Source organism: Hippoglossus stenolepis, chromosome 13, assembly GCF_022539355.2.
Source record: "Hippoglossus stenolepis isolate QCI-W04-F060 chromosome 13, HSTE1.2, whole genome shotgun sequence".
Classification (NCBI taxonomy): Eukaryota; Metazoa; Chordata; class Actinopteri; order Pleuronectiformes; family Pleuronectidae; genus Hippoglossus; species Hippoglossus stenolepis.
In genome coordinates, this window is record NC_061495.1 from 18,947,591 (window position 1) to 18,959,414 (window position 11,824).

The 11,824-nt window shown below is 38.5% G+C and overlaps 1 long non-coding RNA gene across 1 annotated transcript; it reads right to left on the reverse strand.

Moving 5' to 3' along the window:
- Nucleotides 1–4,528: 4,528 nt before the first annotated feature.
- LOC118120067 lies at nucleotides 4,529–11,824 on the reverse strand. The gene is made up of 3 exons (XR_004698179.2): nucleotides 11,538–11,824; nucleotides 9,974–10,117; nucleotides 4,529–4,612 (listed from the first exon to the last, which is right to left on the reverse strand). It is a non-coding gene; the product is annotated as an uncharacterized LOC118120067 (long non-coding RNA).

An 11,824-nucleotide genomic window follows, 5' to 3' on the forward strand; every position in this document is an offset into this window, starting at 1 on the left:
GGTTAAAGTAAGACTGCAAGAAATTAATGAATAAACGTAAGTCAATGTTAAGTCCTCTGAAGTCTTTGAGACATGATTGCATGCGTGTGTGCATGTGTGTGTGCGTGCCATGGATATTCAAATGGTTCTTTCATTAATGTCATCCATTATGTTGAGAGGGAATGAAGAGGCCTGGGATATATGAGCACCGCTGTCTTCCTCTCATAATCAAAGGTCACACTGGTGTCCAGTGTTCAAATTGCTTTACTTCTCTGAGAAGCAGGCACTCACATACACACCCGCACACACATACTGCTGTGTTAAGGTATTTAGTTGTTTTATTTAGTAAAAAGATTGTGTTATGCTCATACCACCCTGGAAATGTGGTTTTTATTTGAGTATTATCTTCAGCTTTAACCCTCCATATTTTTTCTGAAAACTAAGATTAAAGTTGGGCTTTTGTCAAATGTTGTTCCCATTAATTATACTCACAAGAAATCTCCATTATTGTAAACCTCTGTTTGGACCACATCCATAAACCTGGTACTTCGTGCACAACAGAACAGGAGAGCTTTTGCACACTAACAAAAATTGATATTCATGGATGGGGAGGAGGGGGGGGTGGTACTATTTGGATGTTTATTATACTTTAAAATGAAGTGATTCGCATTTCACTGCCTGCGAGGTAATTAATGTGGGGAAATCTTGAATTAAAGATGTAAATCCTGACACTTTGGCAGGGGGGCCGGTAAGGGACAGTGGTCTCCAAGGCCTAGATTATTCTTAGCGTATACCAATTAACACCATGTATCTTCTTTTATGTTCACTTCAATTAAGGGCCTTTACAATTTTTAAGTTCTTTTCTTCTCAGTAGTTAGAGAATGTCAGAGAGGCTGATCAAAGGCATTAGCTGCCGTACGCGCACCATAGGTAATGCTGCTTTGCATAAAGAAATCTGCATATTGCTAAGAAGGTTTTCATTTCGGTTTGCATGAATTACAGAGCCAGAGATGCTGTAGTAGATGGAGGTGGGGAGGCGTGACTGCACACATGTACACAAACATGCCATTCAGTACTGAATCATCAATCTCTTAGAGGATTGAGAGTTTGGCACCATGGTGACAATATCAAGATAAAACAGGAAAACACCCGTTGACTGAATCTGACTTTGTTGACGTCCTGTTTTCACCCTGTCTGTTTGTTTGTTGGTTGGTGGGTTGATTTGTTTGTTTGTTTTTGTAGGCAAGATTACACAAAAACAACTGAACAAATTTACATGAAACTTGGTAGAAGGAATGAGGGAAGAACCCATTAAATGTTGATCTGGATCAAGCGAGGGATCACTTTGTTTAATACTGTGATCAAAATTTCCCTCGGAAATAATTCATGGATCTTAATGAAAAACCAAACTGATATCTAGGAGTGTGTGAAATTGTGTACAGCTTGATTGAATGTAAGTGGACTGTTGGGCCTTGACGGAGGTATGTGCTCTATTCAGTGCTACTCTAGTTGTTTCAGCTCTCTGGATTGTTAAAGGGGGGATCGAGGTTACAGAAGGTTTCTGTTACCAGCTGTCACTCACTATTAAGATGCTTAATAACGTTACCGAGTGAGCGGAGCAACGTTACCACCCAGTAACTCCAGCTCCTGAAGTAATCACACCCTGATTTATGTTGGTGATTATACTAAAACTGTCTTTTTTCTAGATCCCCATCCTTTAATAGGCCTGCACATCATGCTGAGACTAACAGCCGTCTCCTGGAGTCCACTGCTCTCTTTATTTGATTTTTTTTCTGCTTTCCTTCCTTATTCTTACATATTACATGTTTTTTTTGCCGCAGGACCTTCTGTCTTCAGTGGACGGTCAAATTAGAAATTAGACAACACACCCTGCACTTAAGAATCTTTCTCATTTTCTCCTTCTTCTTCCTCTACATGAATGTGTGAATGCATTACAGATCGCCTACCTCTACACAACCCGTGTTGAAACTCTCAGATGCAGAAAAAAAAACCCAAACAACCTGTTTGTTCGCGATAATCACTGCTGCTTAATCCCATTACACTGTCAGCTACCAATAAATCAATGGGCAAATGAACTGTCCGGCTTTTAGGAGAATAGCCATCCACCGCGTGTCTGTTGCGTTCTATTGATGTTCCACCGACGAGAGTTCTTGAGATATTGAATGCTCTTTAAGCAAAGTGCTGACATCATAATAAAAGGCCACCGCGAACTGGCCGGCTGTGCGGTTTAGGAGCTTAAGGCTAAAGAGACGAACGGCCTCTGAAGATGAAAAAGAAAGGCAATTTTCAAAGTCAATACTGGAACCAAGTGCTCTATGTGGTTGCATTAACTACATATAATCAAAGTACAAATGGCCTACTATATAAAATACTGTGGGTCTACTAATATGGAAATGGAACGTTGCTGTAGTCAGAATAATTACACAATAACTGTGATAATGATAAATGATGTGTTCAGTGTTTTCTTCCACACAAATAGTCTCTGACTTGTTTTGAAATCTGTCAGTTGAATTGAAGTCTTTCCTGATCTACAAACAAAAAACGGATTTGTGGACTATATATTCAAATTGACATTGCATAGAGTTTATTTTTAAATCTACTCAAATGCACTTTCACCCCAGCGAGTGTGTAGCTGCACCTGACAGTATATTTAATCCCATTGTTCATGACTTCACAAAAAAAGACGAGAGTTGGCAAATTCAAACATCAAAACATTAAGTCGGGTGCTATGTCTGTGTACCTGTGTGTTTTCATAACCTGAGTGTCTCAAAGCATTATTAACAAAAAACAAAAAAATCTCAGGCTTGCATTTCCAGGGCCAAGAACAAGCAGCATGAAGAGGCTGCACTTTAGCTGATACAAAGCATACACAGCACAGACAGCCATCTAGTGTTGAAAGTGAGCAGACTCATGAACCCAGTAAAAGGGGGAAACAGCACTTCATCGTCACCTGTGCAGCGTCTTTAGATCATCGCTTGGTTTTTAAGGGCCACAAGCGAGGGATGTTTTAGTTGGAACAGGAAAATATCACAATATACTAACAAAGCCTAGATTAAGCACTGAATTATTTCTTGTGTGTCATAATTATACGCATAAATTGGAAGGAAAAACAAATTCTCATGCACTTTAAATGTGTGGAATGAGGCACAGGAGGAAGGCTAATGGTCAGAGCTGTGTCTTTTCAACCCACACACAACACAACGCACCCTGGTTTAGCTTAATAGCTAGCCTGCTGCAAGAGCTTAACCTCTCCCTGGGATGTGAAATAACAAGGCACTGGCTCCTGGAGACTGTGTCCACCTCTTTTTTACTGGAAACCTTTCTCCACTATTACCTCGTAGCACCGTTTGCATCTGAAACGCAAAAAATATAATGTTTCGGTTAATGTATGCAACCCAAATAAACAAAGATTATAAACAAATGTGTGCACATTGGAAACATGAATATGTATTTGCTGAGTGTTCAAACGAAGACACAAAGGGAGGCCCGACCTGTTGTCGGCTCAGCCCCTTTTTTCCCTGCTGTGAAAACCCTGCTCCCTTAATAATCACACATCATTATGACAATAGATGTTAGGCAAAACACATAAGCCACGCGCAAATCACACAAGGAGACAGAAGCACGAGAAGACAAACACACATAAATACTGTACACGCATGCATACAATCACAGACTGCTTCATCTCGTGTGTGAATAACTAATTCTATCCTGTTTAAGATCTAAAAAAAAAAGGGAATACGACATTTTTCTAGTTTACCCTCTCCTTCCCCTTGCTGCTATAAAGGTCTCTGCCCCTGCAGTCAGACACACGTGCTGACCTGCCTCCACAGACTTATCATCTAATTGCTTTTCATTGATCCTGTCCGATCAGGTGCCTTATGTTCATCCTTTTCTGACACTCCCTCTCGAGCACTTCTGCCACTCCTAATCTGAGAAGTGTGCATCCTTTTCAGTGCTTATAAAATGCCCCGGCATTAAAAAAACTATGGGACAGCAGAGAATTGTTTTCACAATGTGTGAAAAGGTTCAATCAAATGACGAGGGGAACATTTTGTGTGTTTATGTGCTCACACGTGCATGGAACAGGTTATCTCCTGGCCTGTTGTCTGCGCCCATGCAGAGCAAATTATATTTTCTGGCTGTAAATATGTTTAATGCATCGTGGACAGGCTGAAACGCAAAGAAGCACCATTACCTAAAGAGGGGAGACGGATTGTGAGCCTTGGACAAGAGTGAGCACAATAATGAGTCTGTTTATTTTGGAGAATAGACAAATCGTGTCAGGTGAACCAGACAAAGGATTTGGGACAGAAATTCCCAGCTCAACCTAAAGATTAAACTATGCCAGGATCAGAAGTGAAGGTTGGCAGACGCTGAACTGGACTTCTGAAAGATATTTTATGACTATCAATGGTCTGCATTTAACTCTGAATACAATTTCTTGCTATTTTGGTAATAACCTGAACCTGAACTGCAGCCATGAGCGTGCACACTGAAACACACACACAAAATTCACCCGTCTCCGAGGAGCTGTATCCCAGCGTCGGTTTAATATGCAGGCCAGTTCTTGGTGGTATCAGATCAATGGAGAGTTTCAAATCAGACACAGCCGCTGAAACAGACAGAAGAAACCATCTTTGGCTCACATTAAGAGAACACTTTCTTTCCCCTCAAGATCACAGTTATTCTTTTCTTTTTTTTTGAAGGAACTATTGAGTAAGACTCATCTGTCATGTGATGCTTATTAAAAATATTAACTGTAAATGTCAAGAGGTTTTTTTTTCTTTTGTTCCGAATGGTGGGATTGGGTTACTTTGAAAGTAATGGCCTAATTACAGCAACTTAAAGTATTATTATACTAACCCATCTCTGCAAAGATCTTAAATGGTAACCTTGACTGATTTGTTTCCCATCGCAGTGCACGGCTGAGGCTCTTACAAGAAAAATAAGATAAAAAATGTGCTTTTAATACTTCTCATTGTTCCAAGAGTAGCTTTGGGAATCCGGTACAAAACAGCAAGGCAGTTCAGTCAGCTCACATTTTGTTCACATTATCTTCTTGATCTACAGATTGTTTTGTTGTGGCTGTAATAACAAAACTACGGAAATTAAAGCTTTTATATTCAACAATTTCACTGCTTTTTACCATATATAAAAAACGGAATCTCAATCAAGGAGCTTTTATCCTGAAACTGTCATCGTCGGTTGCCCTGAAACAACTCACCTACACTCTGGTTTATCTTGTAGTCTGGTGATGCAAAAAAAAAAAAAAAACAATACAAGAAGCTCCTGATCTATTTATCTCACTTCATGTTCTCTGTTTCATATATGTGGTTTAAGGAGGCAATCATCCGTGCTGATGCCGACTCCCTTCGAGCCTTTCCCTGCTTTTACCCGTACATTATTCAGTCTTTTCCTGAAGTAAAAGCCATCCTCTACATGCAGACACGGCAACCACTAACACACCACACTAATGTGATGTAAAAATGAATGATGAAATTCAAGGAAGCCAAATGAAAGAGAGACCGATGTGTGTTTATGTGTGTGTGTGTGTGTGAGAGCCTGTGTGTGTGTGTGTATGAGCTACGTTGGCCCTGGTGTAAGCTTGTGTGTGTGTGTGTGTGTGTTCAAAGGTGAGGCCTTGGGTGATGGAGAATAGGATTCCCTTACCTCCTATACGTACAGAGGAGGATAAAAGTCAGCTGTAATGACCTTGGTATAATGAAGGCCTCACTGATTTCCATGATTTTCTTGCTTTCATGCCACGAATCTGCTATTCCATAGGAGGGGGCAGGAGAGAAAAAGGGAGAGCGTTGTCTGGCCAAACATTAACAGCCGAAAACATTTGCCCAGAATCCAACACAAAACCTTGTTCCCATGTTCAAGTCATTATGTAAACGATGATTATCTCGAGGCAAATTAATACATGAAACGCACTTTTCTTGATGGGATAGTAGGTTTTTTTAGGTGACTAATTTACGTGCAATTTCCTTAACTCACAAAGTTATTTACAAAGTGATGTAATGCTTGTTTCTTTTTATCTTGAAAGCGCAGACATCGAGTTGTCTGAGGGCTGCTCAGTGCAGCTAATATGGCACAACGAAATGAAAGGCTTCAAAAGAGCTTTTCCACTTGGAGCTGATGTAGCGTTGTGGCCGACCTCCAAATATGATTAGACTGCAGTAAAAACAACAATAGCGAACAATAAACATCTGGTAATTGGTGTCATCCTCTGTTCCGACAAAAATCTCTCTTGATTCGCTATGAATTATGAGCATTAATGTTTCTGTGCACCATGATCCTATGAGGATATCAAAAAGCTTGCGCTCACTCTTGATGGGCCTGTCTCATTAAAGTAGAAATGGAGGCAAACGTGGGGAATTGATGCACAGAGCATGCATCTGAATAACTGTACATGTGTGTGATATAAGATGATTATCCTCAGGTGAATATTGCTTATGTGCCTGTGTGTGCAGGGAGAGCAAGTGGGAAAGGTGTAGCCCTGAAGCATCCCAGGTGAAGTGTGCCCTCTGCAGGCAGCTCTTACACATTCTTCCTTCCTGTGTACTGACTAAAGTGAGGAAAATGTGCTGGTTTTGTAAAGCGCATCATTGATAAAGTTAAGATTTCTTCAGAAACATTATATACCGTGTCACTTATACACAATATATGAGTCTGTCATATATCTGTGAACATGAAGGCGTTCTCACCACCAGGTTTTCCTGCCTAAGCTCTCCAACTCCATATATGCCACCTCTTTCATTAATATGTGATGAGAGAGAAAATCTCCAAAGACCCCAATAGGCAGAGGCATTGTTTCTCCTTTAAAGTCATCTCAGATGGAAGGAGCAAACTTCAGAGCCTCAGTGAAGTGTCTAATGAAAAAAGTCTCCTCCTCTGCGGCACCATTTCGCACAGCGTATTAAGAATCTAAATGTTGACTGAAGACAGTTTGATTCTCTGTCTGTGATTTTCTCAAGGAATGAAAACAGTGTAGCGTGTTTACAACGTAGCCATGAAAGAGCTATGAGAAGGCTCGTCACTACCCGATGCCATTTCGGGAGGCGGAAAAGTGAGGTTCATACCACAGTTCATTTGAAAGCCATATCAAACGGAGGATGTTTAAGACCAAGATCAAAGTGATTTCTGGTCCAAAATATCGCAAGACCAGCAACATTCTTGTAAAATCGCTGCTTTATGTTCGCAGCTACTTCAACAATGTCTGGCTATTATTGGAAATCAGACAAAGAGGAGAAATATCGACAAATCTCTTCTTTCTGTTCAGCGGTGTGCGCTTACACTGGGTTAGGCAGTGGGGAAAAAATTTAAAAGCCACATCTCAGGGCCACATCTCCGGCTCTGGTACCTCAGGTGTATAACATGCAACTGATATCCGAGAGTTTAAAGCAGCCTGTAACAGCTAACAGGATGTTATCATTTTTCTTTTCCAGTGTTTTGTTGTTTATCGCTCTGAGCTGAACAACAAAGCAAAGACAGCCTTAAAAACAATCTTTCACAGACATGGAAAGGTGTAAAATTGATATAGATAATAGATTTTTTTTTTATTAGTTTTGTATTGGGGAATTTGAATGCCCTGGTAGATAATAACAAATAGTAACTTTGCAGTTTACAATTAGGAAAATGTCTATAAAATGATAAATACATTCTTAGTTTCTTTGTCTACTAAGTTTCTGTCTTTGTCTTTTAGAAACAAACAAAAGAAATGGTGTGTTGTATGTGGACAATTACAACAAATTGTTGTATTAATAGTAGTAAATGAGCGAGTCAATATAACTTTCTGGTAAAATGTTATTATTAAGTATTTTAATGGGGTGAGTTGCTTGAAGAGTTAACGTACAGATAAATTGCAGTGGTATAAATGCACCTTAAACTAATTAGACTCAAGAAATATTTATTTCAGTTATTACTTTCTCTCTGTCTTTCAATGTAAAGAATAAATCAACACCAAAAGTTTTAAAAAAAATACTCACCCCCTAAGGTCTTTATAGAATAGCCATTATGAAAAGACTAACATTAAGTTACTTTCAAACCCCACTAACTATTTTCAATCCTCATTCTAAGTATTTTATTTTGACTAAAACTCCCAGTATTTTACAGAGTTTGTGGAAACCTGCAAACCTGCAAACTATGAGAGTAATTTTAGAATATTCTGAAAAGACAGGATGGTGGTTTGTCTTGTCTCTGACACAGTGAGCTCAAACACTGTTATCATCATTAATCTTTGTGTCAAATCTAAACAGAAGTTTGGATTATAAAAGTATCTATTATATGAAAAACTAAATTTTAGCTCAGTCTAGGTTAAAGTTTAGCAACAGCAGAATCCCCAGGTTCACATGAAAATATTAATCCTTGCAGAGGAATCAGAGATGACAACAAGACACATATCAAAGTTTGTTTGAATGTAAAAATGTTTGTTTTTTTAATTGTCATATGGAAAGGTACCTGCCAGTGTACGAAGTAAACAAACCATCTATGTTTAAATCACTTTTGTAAATAAACCAAAAGATAAAAGTAAATTAGGTAGATAAGTATTTCAGGTTGCACTCCGTCTGATTCAAAATTTGACATGTTAATGTGGAAGTCAAATTTAATAAGAAACAAAGTTTACAAAGTTACCTAAACTTCCACAATATGAAACCAACTTCAGCCTGAAAATAACCATGGCCTATTGCCTAATCTACTATGCGCATAGAACATGGCACCATCCAAATAACTCTCTATAGCGCACAGCTACAACACAACACTTTCAACTTTATTCACTCTCCTTATTAGAGCAGATTGCTTATCGCCCACTTCACAGAGCACCCATATAACATAGCTGACAGCAGTAAGGGAGAGCTGCACACATGAACTCCTCACTAACACTTTCCTACGCTAACCAGCTGTCCCCCTGTGGTTTCAGCCTCGGCCAAACCTTTGAAATGTCCTTCAAGGCGTGAGAAAACAACATGCACATTGCTTTGGGTAAAAATCCTATTTGTACACTGTAATTACACTTTGAAAAGTTGCAAAGTTTCAAGTTTCAGGACCTTCACTTTTTTACGTTGGCTGTTGTAAAGAACAAAATGGTTTCTCATTACAATCTGCGCCTCAGACAACTTTGAATGTTTCAGATCTGGTTTGCTGGCGTTATCAAGGGAAGCAATCAGGAGAGCTCAGGAGAACTCAGTCAATAATGTTCACCACCGTGCAACCGCCATTAATTTACTCTTTACAGCGAGGCTACAGGCACTTTGAGGTGCGGTTATTAACGAGACGGCAATTTGGAGCGATAGGTGTCCCTAATGTCCTTCATGCTGAAAACACAAAGAAACATTTCAATAAAGTGGTCAGGTAAATAATTTGGAATCAGTCTACAACTGTGCGATGTCTTTGTGAAGAATTTTCTTTGTTCGCTACAGAACTATCTTCAAAAACACCATCCACCATGTAACATCTCGTTAGTTATGCTGATGAAAAACAAAATAAAAAGTAGAAATAATACAATAAATAATTAGATCACAAGTGACACAAAAAAACTTACAATACTGAAAGAAAATTTTGCTAAATATTTTTAGAACTATAATAATGCATTATTGCCAAACACAAAAAAAGTTGGTAGAAAGTTATAATTACCCTGCTGCACTGTATTCACAGAAATATATACTTCTTTTTCATAGTAATGTTTGTTCAAGGGGAAATAATTCCAAGTAGATTTGTTAGTATACCATTCACATTGGACCCTGTCATCATGAAATCTGTCTCAGCAGTTTTTATGCTACATGTTTACCACTCAGGTGCAACTAAAATGTGTTTCCTCTTCTCCTAAATATGCATTCAATTTATATTTTGGTGGTTGAAGTCTGTTTGGGTCTGGTATAAAATGCAGAGCTAGAAAGTCCCTTCCTGATGAAAACAATCCACCTCGTTTTTGCTCCGAGTGTCAAATATGGTGCCAATTATTTAGACTGACCTTTCCTTGAGTTGCTTGCTTTCTATGCTGGGGATGCAGCGAGGGAGCCTCGACGTCTCCGACCACTCCTCCCTACAGTAATCAATAAATATGTCCAACTCCATACATACCAGGTGCTCGGCCCAGCTGCTTTTAAGAGTGCTGCTATGTGGAGAGAAAGGAGAGTGGAATCAGGCACAGATGTATCATTGTTATTCATGCAAAGACAGTCAGGATCAAATTCATAAGAGGCTAAATTGAACACGCGGGACTGGTTTCCTGGAAATGAGTACTGCAGAGATGACCAGCTTGACTCTGGATTGTGCATTGCATGAGGAAAATCGATCATGAATTAACTAAAAACAATGAAGATGGTAATCAGATGTATTGTAACATGTAATCATATATGGGGGAAACTGTGTATAAATATAATTGTGTAAAACAAGGTAAGTATGCATCAGCCTCAACAATCACATTATATATTTGATTAGGACTCCAGCTAAATTATTATTTTCATTAATGAACTTCAGATTAATTCCTCATATAATCACCATTATAATTTCCAACAGGCCAATGTAATAGTCTTCATTCTATCCGTCCAAAACTCAAAGTTATTCCGTTTATTATAATATCAGAGAAATAAATGCACCTCATCCTCACATTTGAGAGGCTAGAACCACAAGCACATCACAGGTGGATGTACAGACTGCCTTTATTTTTTTGCACTGCTGTTATTTTGTGTCAAACTGTTTCTTTACAGTTCTATTTTATTCTATTTTTTATTATCTGCTTTTTACCTGTAAATTAATTTTTTTGATATAACAACCAATCAATTAATAAAAGGATTATCTTGTGTTTATAGATTGCTTAATTGTAGAAGCATTGCAGCTCTACAGTGTGTCCTGACACTTATTGGCATATGCAGATGTGGAATGTAACTAAGTACACATAGAGTACTACAGTCAAATTATGAGGTAATTCACTTGTTGTAGTTTTTTTAACTCACCATTTAATGTCTTTATTTTTCAGACAATAAAATGCTACTTTTTAATCTGCTAATCTGCTGATTAGCTCCACCAAGCAACATAGGTTTCTCACAAGTAAAATACAATGAGGCAATAGTAACTACACCACATGGGGTAATTTCTGTAAGTAGTAATACAGAAGTAATTGTTGCAGCTCTACATTTTACACCGGTGTCTTATGAAGAAATGAAAGATGAAGTTATTGGGACAAGAATAGGGGAAATATAGAGTAATTGGGTACTTAGGTACTTTAGTTACATTCAACTTCATATCATTTCAGAGGAAATTATTTCACTTTTAACTTTACTTTCCTTATTTGATGGTAATAATTTACAAATGTATTATGTACATGTATTCATAATGATACATGTGAGCTTTTAATAGCATATTAAGTTAATTAGTTAATTTAAGTTTGTACATTTAACTCCACCAACCAACATGGGTTTCTTACATGTTAAATCAACAATACAATAGAAGAAGGTAATAGTAATTAAACATGATTGGGGTATTTGTGTAAGATAGTACTTTGTTCAACAGGATACTTTGTTGATAATACTTACTTGCTAGCAGTGGCATCTAAACGCTCGGGAATACTTCTTTCACTACTTCTATTGGGATGTGTACTCACGGAAAGTGTAGTATATTAGAAGTAGAAGTAATATTTGAGTGGGTAAATACATGTATACACCACAGTGGGTAAAAGCAGCGGAGTTTCACGGTGACAGGTGTCCGCTGAAGGCAGCTCTTCTCCGGGAGGGGAAGCGCTGCTGCTCCCGGTGTGATGAACTCTCACCCCCGCGGGAAATCTCGCGTGAGTACCGCAGCGGTTACCAGGGGAACGTGATCG